The sequence below is a fragment of the Bos indicus x Bos taurus genome, chromosome X (genome assembly GCF_003369695.1).
Source record: "Bos indicus x Bos taurus breed Angus x Brahman F1 hybrid chromosome X, Bos_hybrid_MaternalHap_v2.0, whole genome shotgun sequence".
NCBI lineage: Eukaryota > Metazoa > Chordata > Mammalia > Artiodactyla > Bovidae > Bos > Bos indicus x Bos taurus.
The window spans coordinates 28,542,574-28,560,059 of record NC_040105.1 but is presented as its reverse complement, the minus strand read 5'-3'; the positions used below and the strand labels follow the sequence as shown (position 1 = coordinate 28,560,059).

General features: G+C 38.6%; 1 protein-coding gene across 1 annotated transcript in view; it reads right to left on the bottom strand.

The window, feature by feature from the left end:
- The window catches only part of IL1RAPL1 (interleukin 1 receptor accessory protein like 1), a 1,448,054-nt gene that overhangs the window by 84,861 nt on the left and 1,345,707 nt on the right, over positions 1–17,486 (bottom strand). The window lies entirely within an intron of this gene.

Below are 17,486 nucleotides of genomic sequence, written 5' to 3'. Positions count from 1 at the left end.
ATAAATTGCATAAACTGTGGTTGAAATTTCCATCCTTTAGACATACTGCTATCATAATGTGAAGTAACCTTAAAAGCCCATTTATTGCACATATGTGTGATATATGGCACAGGGAAGAATTTTCAGACTCTATGCATAACTGTTAATTATCTTTATGGAGACAACAAACAAATAAAACACGACTGTGGCAGAGACTGGTTAGCCATTCACCAGCCTTGTATACCTTTCCTTCTAGGCAGACAGCCACATAACATTACCAGCCTTCCTTGCAGTCAAGTGTAGCCATATGACTGAGTTCTGGCTAATGGAATATGGGCAGAAGTTCTCAATGAAACTTCCAGGCTTGACCTATTCGTTCTATTCCTCCTCCCTGCAAAACTCACTCATTTCTCTAATATCCATCCAGGATTTCAACACCCAAGGTGAATTTGGAAGCCGGGTGTTGAGTGTAACAGAGTCTCTATGTTCCTGGGTCTCTAAATGATGGTGTGGAACAGAGCACTCTACCAACAGTCCCTGCCCCAGTGGACTTTGTTTCTTGTGATCCAAAAATAACTTGTAATATATTAAGCTCCAGTGAATTGCTCTGTATTCCTGCATTAGAACAGTTATCATTATCTTAAGTGATACAGTAAGGAAGAGTAGAAACCAAGATAAGACTTTCCCGTCAAACTGAGCCCCCATCATTAACAACTGTAAACAAAGCTATGAATATTTTTATTACTCATGATAAATTCACTACAGTGAAAGTGAATATTGAGTGTTGGGTGAAGAGTTCATGAGGATTATGAGTAGTTTACGATTCTTATTTGATTGACAAATTCAAAATTATACCATAAGTCCTAAAAATAGAACTCCAACTGTCATTGTTTTCTTAATGATGAAGCCTTTTAATTTCTCCCTGAGGCAATAAGGAAGGCTAGCCAGTATATCATAGACCATTTACATCCATCATTGTACGGGAGACAGGAATCAAGATCATCCCCAAGAAAAAGAAATGCCAAAAAGCAAAATGGCTGTCTGAGGAAGCCTTACAAATAGCTGTAAAAAGATGGGAAGAGAAAAGCAAAGGAGAAAAGGAAAGATATACCCATTTGAATGCAGAGTTCCAAAGAATAGATAGCAAGGAGAGATAACGAAGCCTTCTTCAGTGATCAATACAAAGAAATAGAGGAAAACAACAGAATGGGAAAGACTAGAGAGCTCTTCAAGAAAATATTAGAGATACCAAGGGAACATTTCATGCAAAGATGGGCTCAATAAAGGACAGAAACAGTAGGGACCTAACAGAAGCAGAAGATATTAAGAAGAGGTGGCAAGAATACACAGAAGAACTGTACAAAAATGATCTTCACAACCCAGATAATCACGATGGTGTGATCACTCACCTAGAGCCAGACATCCTGGAATGTGAAGTCAAGTGGCCTTAGGAAGCATCACTACAAAAAAAGCTAGTGGAGGTGATGGAATTCCAGTTGAGCTATTTCAAATCCCAAAAGATGATGCTGTGCAAGTGCAAAACTCAATATGCCAGCAAATTAGGAAAACTCAGCAGTGGCCACAGGACTGGAAAAGGTCACTTTTCATTCCAATCCCAAAGAAAGGCAATGCCAAAGAATGCTCTAACTACCACACAATTGCACTCATCTCACACACTAGTAAAGTAATGCTTAAAAGTCTCCAAGCCAGGCTTCAGCAATACGTGAACCGTGAACTTCCAGATGTTCAAGCTGGATTTAGAAAAGGCAGAGGAACCAGAGATCAAATTGCTACAATCTTCTGGATCATGGAAAAAGCAAGAGAGTTCCAGAGAAACATCTACTTCTGCTTTATCGACAATGCCAAAGCCTTTGACTGTGTGGATTATTAAACTCTGTGTGTTTATTTCCACAGTAAACTGTGGAAAATTCTGAAAGAGATGGGCATACCAGACCACCTGACCTGCCTCTTGAGAAACCTGTATGCAGGTCAGGAAGCAACAGTCAGAACTGGACATGGAACAGACGGGTTCCAAATAGGAAAAGGAGTACATCAAGGCTGTATATTGTCACCCTGCTTATTTAATTTATATGCAGAGTACATCAGGAGAAACGCTGGGCTGGAGGAAGCACAAGCTGGACTCAAGATTGCTGGGAGAAATATCAATAATCTCAGATATGCAGATGACACCACCCTTATGAAAAAAAGTGAAGAAGAACTAAAGAGCCTCTTGATGAAAGTGAAAGAGGAGAGTGACAAAGCTGGCTTAAAGCTCAACATTCAGAAAACTAAGATCATGGCATCTGGTCCCATCACTTAATGGCAGATAGATGGGGAAACAGTGGAAACAGTGGCTGACTTTATTTTTCTGGGCTCCAAAATCACTGCAGATGGTGACTGCAGCCATGAAATTAAGATGCTTACTCCTTGGAAGGAAAGTTATGCCCAACCTAGACAGCATATTAAAAAGCAGAGACATTACTTTGCCAATAAAGGTCCATCTAGTCAAGGCTATGGTTTTTCCAGTGGTCATGTATGGATGTGAGTGTTGGACTATAAAGAAAGCTGAGCGCCAAAGAACTGATGCTTTTGAACTGTGGTGTTGGAGAAGACTCTTGAGAGTCCCTTAGACTTCAAGGAGATCCAACCAATCCATTCTAAAGGAGACCAGTCCTGGGTGTTCATTGGAAGGTCTGATGCTGAAGCTGAAACTCCAATGCTTTGGCCACCTCATCTGAAGAGTTGACTCCTTGGAAAAGACCCTGATGCTGGGAGGGATTGGGGGCAGGAGGAGAAGGGGACAACAGAGGATGAGATGGCTGGATGGCATCACTGACTCGATGGAAATGAGTTTGGGTTAACTCTGGGAGTTGGTGATGGACAGGGAGGCCTGGCATGCTGTGGTTCATGGGGTTGCAAAGAGCTGGACATGACTGAGCGACTGAACTGAACTGAACTGGACTCTGGGTGAGTTCACCTATTAAGAAACCTTAAGGTAGACATTAAAATATCTACCCATAGCCTGAAAAAGTAGCTCTTTTCCACCTCTTAACATTATTTTGGGTAACTATGTTTAGAAATTTTTCTGACCAAGATCAAAAGATTTAAAAACAAAAACAATCTCTTGCTATTTGTATCCTCATAATGTAATATAAGTCTTTTGAATAAAATATTGTGACACCCCATCAGAGAAGTCCTGAAATGAGTGTCAGCGCAGTTTTTTTTTAAATTGAGAGATTCAGTATAATTGGATCTCACTCATTAACCAGTGCAAAAATAAGCTTACAATGGTAGATTATTTTTAAAAGTTTTAATGTGGAAATAAGCATAAAAGGCCCAAATTGGCTCCACTGTCAGGTCTGCTGGTGTAGAAAGCTGAAGAAACACAGCTATCACATATTTCAAACATGGTAAGTTATTATGCAAACTGTTCAGAGTACAATTTTTTCTTAACATTAAGTGCTTTATGCAAAACAGTTGAATGATACTAAAAGCATATTTGGCTGAAAATGTACAATTTTCTTGTTCTTGTAATTTGAAGAGATAATCTTTAGTGATTTTACTCTGATCATTTTTGTGTTTTTATGAGCGAGAGTTGTGAGACTTGATTAGGCTATTTTAATAACTAAAGAATTAATAATTCCTCCAAGTACAATATAGATTATGGGATAGTAGCAATATTCATTACAGAAAGGAAATTCCTATTCATTGATTGGGACAAGTTATATGCAGGGGATTCCAAGTATTCTAATGAGAAACATGTTTTCATAATTTTGCTAGGGCACACTCAACAAAAGATGTAAAATTAGAAGTGTAAATCATCAAAATAGTGAGTGTATAAAGATGAGGTTTCAGTAAGGATTCCATACAAATTTTATTTCATAGTTTATATTTTTCTTGAAAGGCTTCTGCAACACAATTACATTAGGCTATAATTTTCAACTTAACTCTGGTTTCTAGGTCCTATTAAGTCTACTCCATATTGCATCTAACTCTTGCTTTTATTTCTTTCCTAAATTGTATTCTGAGAATGGTGATTATCAAAAAACTATTATAGTTATTTGAGTCAGGAGTTGCCATCTAGGCCTATTTCATTATTTTTTAGCACTTAACACATTCTTTTGCCATTATGTTATTAGCAGTGACTCCACAATCTTCATTCTTAAAGATTTGCAGTGCTTTAATATGATATTCTGAGTATCAATAATAGCTTTAACTAACTTGGTTAGAATTCAATGCCTGAAGGAACCTTCTACTCCCCTCCCCCCAGCTAATTTTTATTGGTTTTTACCCTCTAATCATCTTCATTAAGAGAAATTTGATATGATCAAAACCTCTGGAGTGGAGAAAGAAGAACATGAGACAAAACATACCCATAGAGCAGGAGATTCTAGAAATGAAAGATGAAAGGGACTCCTCGTTGCTTGCTTCTGGTAAGCATGTATAGCTAAATAAATTATTGTACTTTAGGAAGAAATAACAACATCAAAAAATTTGGAGAAAAATCTTCTAAAGTTCTTGCTTTTGCTGTCAATGTAAAAAATGGCTCATGTGGTGAGGCAATTAGATCTACAACTGAGCTTATCTCTTTCGGACATTTTATTAACTAAATCATGAAGATGCAATTGCTTTACATGCTTAATTCTCCATGTGACAATTTTCTTTAGAACCCTATGACAATGTGACTATTATTTCTTTGAAATTTGCTTGATATAGACTGTCACCATCCATCTTTAATTATATAAAAAATCCATCTTTTAAAATGCTAATAAGAATAATTTAAAACAAATATTATTTGTAAATAAAATAAATCCCCTAAATTAAAAATCTTTAACAAATCATTTGGCATTGTTACTATCTGTTACGAATGCTTGAATTTTTATGGCTATATATTATGATTTTTTAAAATAATTATGCATGCATTTAGCAGTTTAGATATTTATTGAGTTACTTCTTAGCGTGAGACATTACTCTTGGTGCTTGGGCAATGTAAAAGAACAAAGCAACACTTTTAGCCCCCACAGGACTTGTATCCTGGTGTGGGATGACAGGGAATGGACAAAAACAATATAGCATGTTCAAAGGTGATCAGATATATGGGAAAAGGAGAAAAAGTAGGACCCAGGAATGCAGGCAAGGGTAAGTCTACAATGTTAAACAGGGGATCAAAACAGGATGTACTGAAATATTGAAATTTGAGAAGACTTGAAGGAGGTGAAGGAGTTAGTTGGGTGGATATGCCATGGAGGAGCATTACAGGAAGACAAACAGCATACTGCTCAAAGCCCTAAGAAGGACAAGTGTCTAGCACATTAGACAACCAGGAAGGAGGCCAATGGGCTGGTGTGGAATAAGGAAGACAGAGAGGGTAGAGATGGTGTCATACAGAGGGTGGAGAGTTCACCTGGGTAGGGCCTTGTAAACCAGGGGTTCCCAACCTCTGGGATCTAATGCCTGATGATCTGAGGTGGAGCTGATGTAATAATAATAGAAATAAAAGTTAAAAGTGAAAGCGTTAGTTGCTCAGACATCTCCGACTCTGTGACCCCCATGGACTATAGTCTGCCAGGCTCCTCTGTCCATGGGATTCTCCAGGTAAGAATACTGGAGTGGGCTGCCATTCTCTTCTTCAGGGGATCTTCCTGACCCAGGGATCGAACCCAGGTCTCTTGCATTGCAGGCAGACTCCTTACTGCCTGAGCCACCAGGGAAGCCCAGTAATAGAAATCAAGTACACAAAAGATGCAATGTGTTTGAAACATCCTGAAACCATCCCCCTACCTCAGTCTATGGATAAATTATCTTCCACAAAACCAGTCTCTGGTGCCAAAAAGGTTGAGGACTGCTGCTGTAAGCCACTGTAAGGATTGTTGCTCACAACGTGAAATGGGAGCTTTTGAGCAGATGAGTAATGAGAAGTGCCCCAGACCAGGGCAGTAACAGTTGAGGAAGTGAAGTCATCTGACTCTGGATAATTGTAAAGTTAGAGCCATCAGAATTTCCTGACAGGTTGAATGTGAAGAGTGAGGGAAAGAGAGGTCAAGGATGATTCTAAAGATTTTGGCCTGAGAGACTGAGGACTGGAGTTTCTGTCCTTGAGACAGAGGAGGCTATGGGTGATGCAGGTCCAGAAGGAAAGACCAGGAGCTCGTTTTTGGAGACGTGGTATTGGGGGGTATCTATCTATTCCAGTGGGGATGGGTAGATGGTTAGAGATGCAACTTTAAAGAAATATCAGGGCTGAGGATATACACTTTGAAGTCGCTGGCATATGGATAGAATGAGATTATGGAGGAGACCTGGGCTTTGCAAGATGAGGAGGCCAGAGGAACAGGTGCATGAGTACTCAGTCACTCAGTTGTGTCTGACTCTTTGCAACCCCATGAACTGTGGCCCGCCAGGGTTCTCTGTCTATGAGATTCTCCAGGCAAGAATACTGGAGTGGGATGTCATTTCCTCCTCCAGGGGATCTTCCCAACCCAGGGATCAAACCCAGGTCTCTTTCATCTCCTGCACTGGCAGGCAGATTCTTTACCACTAAGCCACCTGGGAGGAACAGGACTAACCATCAAAGGAAAGTGAGAGAGAAAGAGACGAGAAAGGCAGGAGAGAAATCCAGAGACTGTGGTGTCCTGGAAGCCAGTGGCAAAGGCATTTCACGCAGGGGTGCTATTCTCAGACCATGTGACATGAGGCTGGTACATTGGCCATTAAACAGAACACCATGGGGGTCACTGGAAATCACATCTTATGTATTATATGATAGATATTATATATCATATATTTCATACTGAATATAAGCTTAGAGGGAAGAAAAATAGACTTAATTGCCAATGAATAGGTTAACTATAAATTAGGTATTAAATGGGTTGAATATGATTCCTGTCAATTCCTAGGTAAGGCATCATTTTAAATATCCTTGAGCATTTCTGAGAAATGCATTTCTACCAATTCCTAAAATTAGATGAATGGCTAAAAATGTTTCTGAAAAACAGAGGTGACAGCCAAAGAAGGGATGGAATGGTTATCATCCATGCTCTCAAAGCTAGATCCCATCTTGTTTATTTAAAGACAGAGTGATCTCATCAAAGTTGCAGAGTACAATGTGATTGAGTTCACCATGCAGTATTTAATTAGAAAATGTTAATTAAGCTTCCTTAATTCAATCTTGCATCAAAGAAATGTCTCTGTACACACAAGCCATTTCTAAAACTCAAGTATATGAATTCTGAGGCAGGTCATACCCTGTGCTGTATTATGGTGGGAGAGTGATTCCAGTTTTGAATTCATAGAAGGCTATGGTAAGAGGTTGAAATTTCCTTTTCCCATTGACAAATGGTACTCAAAAAGCTGCTTTGGTTCAATCTTAAATAGGACAGTAGCCTTAAGGGAACTTGTTGTAAAGTCCTCGAAAATGGGAAGTCCGTAGGGTTCCTGCATGGATATATGGAAAATGGAGGAGGCAGACTACAAATGCAAACTTAAACTATGCCAGGACAGCAAAGGATCCAGTGCAAGTCCACCACAATGATTTTTATGCTTTTTATAATAGCCAAATGTACTTCCCTCTTCCTGTTAAAAATGTAATAAATTTTTTCTCTTGGGTCTGGACTTTATATGTCAAGTTTCTGCCTGCAGCTAATTTTTATGACTGAGTTGCAAAGCCCTGAAAGCAGCATTTAGGCTGAAAATGCTGACAGGCCCATAGCCGGAACAGTGCTAATGATAAGAACGTGAACATAAGGCTGTGCTCAGTAGTCAATGAATTTCTTTATCCTAATAGGATGAACATTATAAAACAAGGAATATAATCAGCTTCATTATATTATGAAGACAAGGAACAGGACTCTAATGGTACAAGTTCAGCACATTAGGCTTCCACTAGGTGCATATGTTTAGCAACATTTAGGAAGGACATGACAGTCAAAGGATAAACACTTTGAAGAATGAATAAATGTGTGATCCTGGCTTACTGAAAATTTCATCTAACAGGCTTTTGTTTAATATTCTAGCATTCCCTGTCTATTTAGTTGATTAGAAAGCATGGCAGAATGTTCAATGATTATTATTTCCCTTTCATCAGACCAGCAGATTCTACTGCAGAATTCTGCCCAAACGTAAATCTTCAAACCACAGTATTTTCCTTTAGGATCTAGTTTTCATTTTTGATGTAATATAGCCTGTGATTAATACAGTATTCATATCCCCATATGATTGTGACACAGTCTTGAATAATGGTAAAAGTTTACCTTTATGTCACAGAATTAATATAATTTACATTTACATTCATTAAAATTAATGTTTAGAACTGTGCCAAGCATTAATGCAGATCAGTGGTTAGAAATCTAGGGTCAGTGGGCTAAATCTGGCTTGTTGCCTGTTTGTTGTAAATAGAGATTTATTGGAGCCATGCCCACTCTTTTATATACTGTTGAGGTCTGCTTTTGCACCACAAAGACAGAGTTGAGTAGCTGTGAAAGACAGTATATGATATAGTCTGTAAAGCCTAAAATATTTGCTGTCTGGTCTGTTACAGAAAACATCTGTTGACCCCTGATGTAAATACTAATATTATCCAAGATTATGGAAGAAGGGTAATTGAACCTCAGAGGAGTTAAATAAATGGCCTAATATCACAAGCTAGAAAATAATAGACCCAAAATTTGAATCTAAGACTAGTTTCCAAACTTTGGATCTAATTACCACGTGCAATACCTCCCCCAAATGTCTGAAGATCATCATATATGCAGAAGTAATACGAGCATCACAGTGCAGAGAAAAGTTGTGTTCAAAATAACAGGATGACCCTAGATATACTTAGCAACATTTTATTATTCAGTTTCAAAGAAACGTGATGAATATAGACAGACTATTACTTGGCAGGCAACTCCAACTGCTTAGAGGGAAAAATTTAAGTCCAACTCGGAGATGCAACCAGTCCATTCTGAAGGGGATCAGCCCTGGGATTTCTTTGGAAGGAATGATGCTAAAGCTGAAACTCTGGTAGTTTGGCCACCTCATGCGAAGAGTTGACTCATTGGAAAAGACTCTGATGCTGGGAGGGGCTGGGGGCAGGAGGAGAAGGGGACGACAGAGGATGAGATGGCTGGATGGCATCACTGACTCGATGGACGTGAGTCTGAGTGAACTCCGGGAGTTGGTGATGGACAGGGAGGCCTGGCGTGCTGCGATTCATGGGGTCGCCAAGAGTCGGACATGACTGAGCAACTGAACTGAACTGAACTGCATGCCTACCCGCTTAGTCGATAGGTTGTGTCTGACTCTTTGTGACCCCATAGACTGTAGCCTGCCAGGCTCCTCTGTCCATGGGATTTCCGAGGCAAGAATACTGGAGTGGATTGCCATTCCCTTCTCCAGGGGATCTTCCCAACCTGCATCAACAGTGTCTCCTGCATTGGCAGGCAGATTCTTTACCATTGCATCAACTAGGAAGCCCCAGTCAAACTGTAATCAATGCTATATAAATGAAACAATCTACTACCAGTCCCACTACATACAGATATATTAGTAGAAAACAAATAACTTTTGCAAAAGTTCCCATCTATGAAATCACTTATCTCTCGCAGTAGAGTATGTAGGTATTTCAGAGCTGGGATACCAGGTCTGGATTACTTGATTGAGTCACCAAGTAGCTGGTGCCAGAGTAAATATTTGAACATAGATCTCTTCCTAGTTAATCACTGCTTTGCATGTATTAAAAAAGAATAAATTATTCAAATGTTATATTCGGATCAATAAATATTACTAAGTCTCTAGTAATATGGACCAGGGATTTCTGAAAATCAAGACTGAGAATGGAGGGTTTCCCTAGCAGTCCAGTGGCTAAGACTCCATGCTCCCAATGTAGGGGGCCCAGGTTCTATCCCTGGTCAGGGAACTAGATCCAACATGCCACAACTGAAGATCTCACATGCTGCAACCAAGACCCGGTGCAGCCAAATAAGTAAGATTAAAAAAAAAAAAGAACGGAACAAAATCAAAGAAAAGGCAGAATAGCAAGAAGTTTAGCAAAAGGCAAAAGTAACCGCCGAAAGTCTTGTTATGGGAAAACCAACATTCTTATTTTCTTCTGAGTGAAAGTCACTCAGTCATGTCTGACTCTTTGCGACCCCATGGACTATGCAGTCCATGGAATTCTCTAGGCCAGAATACTGGAGTGAGTAGCCTTTCCCTTCTCCAGGGGATCTTCCCAACCCAGGGATGGAACCCAGGTCTTCCACATTGCAGGCGGATTCTTTACCAGCTGAACCACGAGGGAACCCCAAGAATACTGGAGTATTCCTGTATTCGATTCCTGACCCAGAAATCGAAGTGGAGTCTCCTGCATTGCAGGTGGATTCTTTACCAACTGAACTATGAGGGAAGTTACCATTTTCTTCTAAAAGCCACAGAATATTCTTTTCCTTAGCCCTCAGCTCATGACTGCAAAGTAAAGCAGTCTCCCTCTGGCTACACACATCCTCTATGACTTTGGAAACTTAATCCACTCAGTAGCCTGGCCCCTGACAGCTCCTCTGGGTGGTCTCAGCCCTGTTCATGATCAATTAACCCTCACTTTTGTTTTGCTTTAGGCTGTGGGCTGTCATAAAGACTCAATAAAGGAATCGAACTTTGAAAGTGCCTCAGGAATGCCCCCAGATTCACAGGCCATGGACTGCAGAGCGGATGACAGTCTGTTGGAAAAGGAGAGCTCAGATGGGAGGAGGACCAAGGGTAGGTGAAAGGGGATGCTTTGAGAAGAAACAAATGAGGGGGATTTTTCACGTGAAAATAGGGGAAACGCAACCAAAAACTCATTCAAATATTTATTTTTGAATGGTTGTTGACAAGCACCCTTAAACAGTGCCATATACAACGACCCTTTTTGTGACCTTGATTCACAGTGAACCATTAGTCATATAATTTTAATAGTAGATTCCAGTATAAAATTGCCCTTTTCATAAAGGCAACTTCCAAACAAGAACATACAGGGTTATTGTGGTGTCTCTTTAAAAACTCTTTCAACCAAAAGAGACATTTGGTGCTCTTTTATTATTCTTTTCAATGATGTTTAAAGGAAAAGGAACCAGGCGCAGAAATTCCCATAAAAAGGGAAATTTGACAGAAAAACATGTTGATTGAAAGCTTCAATTCATGCATAAAACTACTAAATCAACTGAGTTTACAAGAAAGGAAATTTTTTTCCAGTTAAAGATTAACTTGTGACATAAAATGGAAACATGAAAAATTTAACTGCTGTCATAAAATAAACATAACAATTCATTCACCTCTCAGTATCCACTTGAATACCTCATTTAATTATTCTTGTTTAGCATCAGATGCATATGTATATAGTTCTAGAGACCATGCTTCATGATCATTTTAAAGATTTATTTTAATGTAAGTCAATGAAAAAAACCCCTGACAAACTTGTGTTATAGTATATGCAAAACACAGGAAGAAAGCTACTCTGGGATAAAAAGGAAGTATTAATTATATAGGGTATTTAATTTTCTTTGGTAAAAATTCTAACATAAGAAAAGGTTGCTATATTTAGAAATTAAAGTATAGAGCAAAAAGATATGACTACAAAGGTATGTTAATTGCTTATCTTTCTTTCATATGCACACACATGTTTTTCATATGTGGTGTGTCATATCATGCTCTCATTTTTAGGGCATTAGAGGATGAGTTTGGGAAAGAAAGAAATATGAATAGTACCTGTTTTTCTATTCACTCTCTAATGAAAAGTATGGCTAAAATACTTGTGAGTGGATGGAATTTTGAAAACTTCACTGTAGTAATAACTTAATTTTCTAAATTTATTACAGGCATAGCAATCATTCCAGCTTTACAACTGAATAGAATAAAGTGAGCTCTTTGAAGAGGCAAATTATACTACAAAATGAAACTAAGAATGGTGTACTAATCTCATGTGCAGAGAGGCACTTAGGCACGAATCTATTAATTTTATATATTTCTAACACTTAATGACACTTGTCATCTTGGTTTCCAAGCTTGGCAGGAAGTAATATAACACTTACCATATACAAATAGTATTAGTGTTACCAGAAAAATACTGTATAAAAATAATTATTAGTGATTTGGGTCTTTGTATTAATCAAAAGCTATGAGAATGACTTAAATGGAAAAAGCATCTTGACCATTTCTAAATAAAAATAAACCTACTATACATTTAAAAAATAGAAATAGCTATTTTCAAATAACAAAAGAAATATATTCTTTTTCTGAAGTCTCTTCATACACATCATAACATTTTGGTGAATACCCTTCTAGGTATCCCTCTGTGTGTATAGATTCATAAGGAACATTATGATGTCTTTAACCTTTAAAATTTTACCTTTAAAATTTTCATACAGCTAAACTGACTTGTTTTCTTTTGGTGTACAATCCAGTAAAGAATGTGCCTGCCAATGCAGGAGACATGGGTTTGATCCCTGGGTTGGGAATATCCCCTGGAGAAGGAAATGGCAACCCACTCCAGTATCTTGCCTGGAAAATTCTATAGACAGAGGAGCCTGGTGGGCTACAGTCCATGATGTCACAAAACAGTTGGACATGACTTAGCAACTAAACAACAATTCTAAATGTATTAATGCATATGCAGATACATATAACCATCACCATAATCAGGTTACAGAACAGTTCCATCACCCCCAAATCTCCCTTGTGCTATCCTTTTAGAATGCCACTCCTCCTCTACTCCTAATCCCAGGCAACCACTCTGTTCTGTTCTAGAATGTCATAAATGAAAGCATACAGTATATGATCTTTTGAGACTGGATTCTTTCACTCATTATAATGTATTTGATATCTATCCAAGTTATTTTTCACATCAGTAGTTCGTTCTTTTTCTTTCTTTCTTATTTTTTTTTAGAGTTGTATACTATTCTGTTACACGGATGTACTACTGTTGATCTATCCAATCACCCAAATGAGGCAATTTAGGCTATTTCTGGTTTGGCTCTATCATGAATAACGCTGCTACAAATGTTTGTGCACAGGTTTTTGCATAAACATAAGTTTTCATTTTTCTATGGTAAGTATTCTGGAGTGAGAATGCTGGGTCAAATGGTATGTGTATGTTTAACCATTTACAAGATACAATATGATATTTGAAACATCAAATCAAAGCACTGATACAGTGGGGTTCCCTCATAGCTCAGTTGGTATTAAGAATCTGCCTGACAAAGACAGAAACATAGATCAATGGAACAAAATAGGAAGCCCAGAGATAAATCCATGCACCTATGGACACCTTATCTTCAACAAAGAAGGCGAGAATATACAATGGAGAAAAGACAATCTCTTTAACAAGTGGTGCTGGGAAAACTGCTCAACCACTTGTAAAAGAATGAAACTAGAACACTTTCTAACACCATTCACAAAAATAAACTCAAAATGGATTAAAGATCTAAATGTAAGACCAGACACTATAAAACTCCTAGAGGAAAACAGGCAAAACACTCTCTAACGTAAATCATAGCAGGATCCTCTATGACCCACCTCCCAGAGTAGTGGAAATAAAAGCAAAAATAAACAAATGGGACCTAATTAAATTTAAAAGCTTTTGCACAAAGAAGGAAACTATAAGCAAGGTGAAAAGACAGCCTTCAGAATGGGAGAAAATAATAGCAGACGAAGCAACTGACAAAGAGTTAATCTCAAAAATATACAAGCAACTCCTGCAGCTCAATTCCAGAAAAATAAACTACCCAATCAAAAAATGGGCCAAAGAACTAAACAGACACTTCTCCAAAGAAGACATACAGATGGCTAACAAACACATGAAAAGATGCTCAACATCACTCATTATCAGAGAACTGCAAATCAAAACCACAATGAAGTACCATCTCACTCCAGTCAGAATGGCTGCGATCCAAAAGTCTACAAACAATAAATGCTGGAGACAGTGTGGAGAAAAGGGAACCCTCTTACACTGTTGGTGGGAATACAAACTAGTACAGCCACTATGGAGAACAGTGTGGAGATTCATTAAAAAAACTGCAACTAGAACTGCCACACGACACAGGAATCCCACTGCTGGGCATACACACTGAGGAAACCAGAATTGAAAGAGACATGTTTACCCCAATGTTCATCACAGCACTGTTTACAATAGCCAGGACATGGAAGCAATCTAGATGTCCATCAGCAGATGAATGGATAAGAAAGCTGTGGCACATAAACACAATGGAGTATTACTCAGCCATTAAAAAGAATGCATTTGAATCAGTTCTAATGATGTAGATGAAACTGGAGCCTATTATACAGAGCCAAGTAAGTCAGAAAGAAAAACACCAATACAGTATATTAACGCATATATATGGAATTTAGAAAGATGGTAACGATGACCCTATATGCAAGACAGCAGAAGAGACACAGATGTAAAGAACAGACTTTTGGACTCTGTGGGAGAAGGCGAGGGTGGGATGATTTGAGAGAATAGCATTGAAACATGTATATTATCATATGTGAAACAGATCGCCAGTCCAGGTTTGATGCATGAGACAAGGTGCTCAGGGCTGGTGCACTGGGATGACCCTGAGGGATGGGATGGGGAGGGAGGTGGGAGGGAGGTTCAGGACGGGGATCACATGTACACCCATGGCTGATTCATGTGAATGTATGGCAAAACCCACCACAATATTGTAAAGTAATCAGCCTCCAATTAAAATAGATTTTAAAAAATAAAATATATATAAAAAAAGAAGATTCTGCGTGCAATGCAGGAGACCAGGTTCGATTCCTGGGTCGGAAAGATCTGCTGGAGAAGGGATAGGCTACCCATCTAGTATTCTTGGGATTTCCTAGTGCAATGTGGGAGACCTGGGTTCGATCCCTGGGTTGAAAAGATCCCCTGGAGAAGGGAAAGGTCACCCATTCTAGTATTCTAGCCTGGAGAATTCCATGGACCGTATAGTCCATGTGGTCACAAAGAGTCGGATACCACTGAGCAAACTTCACTTTCACTGATATAATACGAAAAAGACAGACAAAAGTCCTCCTCTGTAATGGATATATCTTCATGCCATTTCTGAGATGTGAAATTCTAAAAAGTTTCAGAAAAATAACACAGTTGCCTTTCATTTAGAAACAAAAATCTTTCCCCTCATTACTTAGGTAACAAGAAGGATTATGATTGTAGATAACACAAAAGCATCGTTAGTTATTTCAAAGTTCTCTTTACGGTAACAATGTCTCCTGAACTTTTCCCACATCCTCATGATGTAGTTAAGGTTAAGAATGGGCTGGGAAATAAAGGGTGGATTCAGGCAATTTGCTGCCTTTTTGTTCATCTCAATTGCTTTAAATTGTTTTTGTATCATCGCAAAAATGAACTTATAAGGACAACACACATCATCCTCCTAAATGCTTATAAACATAATAGAGGAGAATTGAAAGGTAAATAGCTCTTAATAAAGAAACCAAGGGGGGAAAAATGGGAAGGTGAGCTCCCTGAGTTGTGTCTAGATGGAAACAGAGTCTGGAAGCTGCCAGAGATATGACAGAGAAATGGCTGTCCTAATTGTCTAGTAAGTTTGGGTTTAGGGTTGCACAGAGCTCATTATGACATGGGACAGCCATGAGACACCTTGATCCACACCTTCCTTGAATTAGCTTTCAGGACCATGTTGTCCTATGGTTATTAGTTCCCAATAAAAATTTCTGTGCCTATTATCTGGCTTGACTGATGATAGTAATTCTGACAGAGAAGCTGGAATGAAATGTTTAAGTGTTGTCCATTTCATGAAAATTCACTAATAGCTCACAATATTCCAGGTATTCTTTGAGGCACTGTGGATAAAGTGGTGATCGAAAATAGACAAAAATACCTGTCTTCCTGGATCTGAGTTTCTCATATAAGTCAAAGTGACTTAGTACTAGACATTTGTGTATTTCCATGATGGTTCTGGTCTAAGCCTTAAACCAAACTCTAAGGTGTAGAAATGTACTCATAAATTATTAAAACAGTTTTGACTTCTGTTTAACTAATTTTGAAAATCAGAGCTAACTTGGACTCACATTAGGCATTTATCACTGCAAGAATTCACCAGTTAGCTAATATCTTACTCATTTTATGGGTTAATGAATCTGATTCCTGAGATAAGAATATATGTATGTGTGGACATGCAAACACATGTTTATTAGTATCTAATGTTTTAGTGATTATATAGTGACTATGTCCTATTTCTAGGTTAATGTCATTTGTTAATTACTCTTTTCAGTAGAATGTTATTGAAACTGTAGTGATTAAAAAGATTCACTTCTGTGGTTTTTGTATTGTATTTGTATTCTGACTCTTCTACAGAATAGTTCATATTGATGCTAATTTGTCCATAATTTGTCCTCTTTCCTAAGGATAAACAAGATGAGATGCTGGCTCTTCAGCAATGCTGCTCACCAAGTAGTTTCACACTGCGACCTGTATAGCCAGGGCTAATTTCAGATCCTCAATTTAAAAAAGCATGTATAAGAGTCCATTTCCACTCATTTTGCCCAAATTAAGGAGGAAAGGCAGATGCAGGCAATACCTCTAGCCACTATGTAGTCCTAGTTAAGCAAACAGAAATTTGAAGAGGAGAATATATATGCATAGTTGTATCTGAGGCACTGATTTGCAGGCCTGTTTTGTTTGTGGACTATGATAATGCCAACAAAACAACAAACAAACTAAATGAAATCCTGCCTATGTAAAGCCAAAAAAGTATAGTGTTACAGATAGCAGAGATGTTAGAAACCTTCCAGCGTTATTCGAGAACAAAGTTGGGGCTCTGATTGTCAAAATGATTAAAAGCCTCCCTCTGTGGTGATTTGGAAAGGCATGTGAGGTGCACGGAGCAGGCTGCTCTGTGATTTGCAAAAGAGATGGGTGTGCAATTATTTACTGTGATAATCTGTGGACTGGGATCTCTTTCAGCAATTAAACCACATTTATTCTTAACAAGAAGTATGGGACGTTTTCTTCTTAGCTTAAGTACATTGATAGAAGCTTAAGTTTTTCTGATTAGCTACCTATTTCCTGTGCCAAACTGGTTGAGGTTTCCAGCTATTTGGCAAAATACTACAAGGCAAGGGTGGGTCTTGTTTATTTCTGGGTCCTTCTGTCGAGTACACTGTACCGTGCAGAGGGTGCTAAAGCATATTTGGGCTGATCTATTTAGCAGTTTGTTAGTGGAGGATTCTGATTTAGGAACCAGGAGTCAAAATATGAAGATCATTTATCATGAGTTGTCAGCCTACTTTAGGTTCTCTACACTCTATTCACTTTATTAGTCTGTTTTATCCTATTTACTCTTTTGGGCTGCCATTTTCCAGGGTGGTTCACTCTTCTCTCTCCTATTAGTTTCTCTTTTCAGAAAGTGAAAGTAAGGACCATCAGATCAGATCAGATCAGTCGCTCAGTTGTGTCCGACTCTTTGCGACCCCATGAATCACAGCACACCAGGCCTCCCTGTCCATCACCAACTCCCGGAGTTCACTCA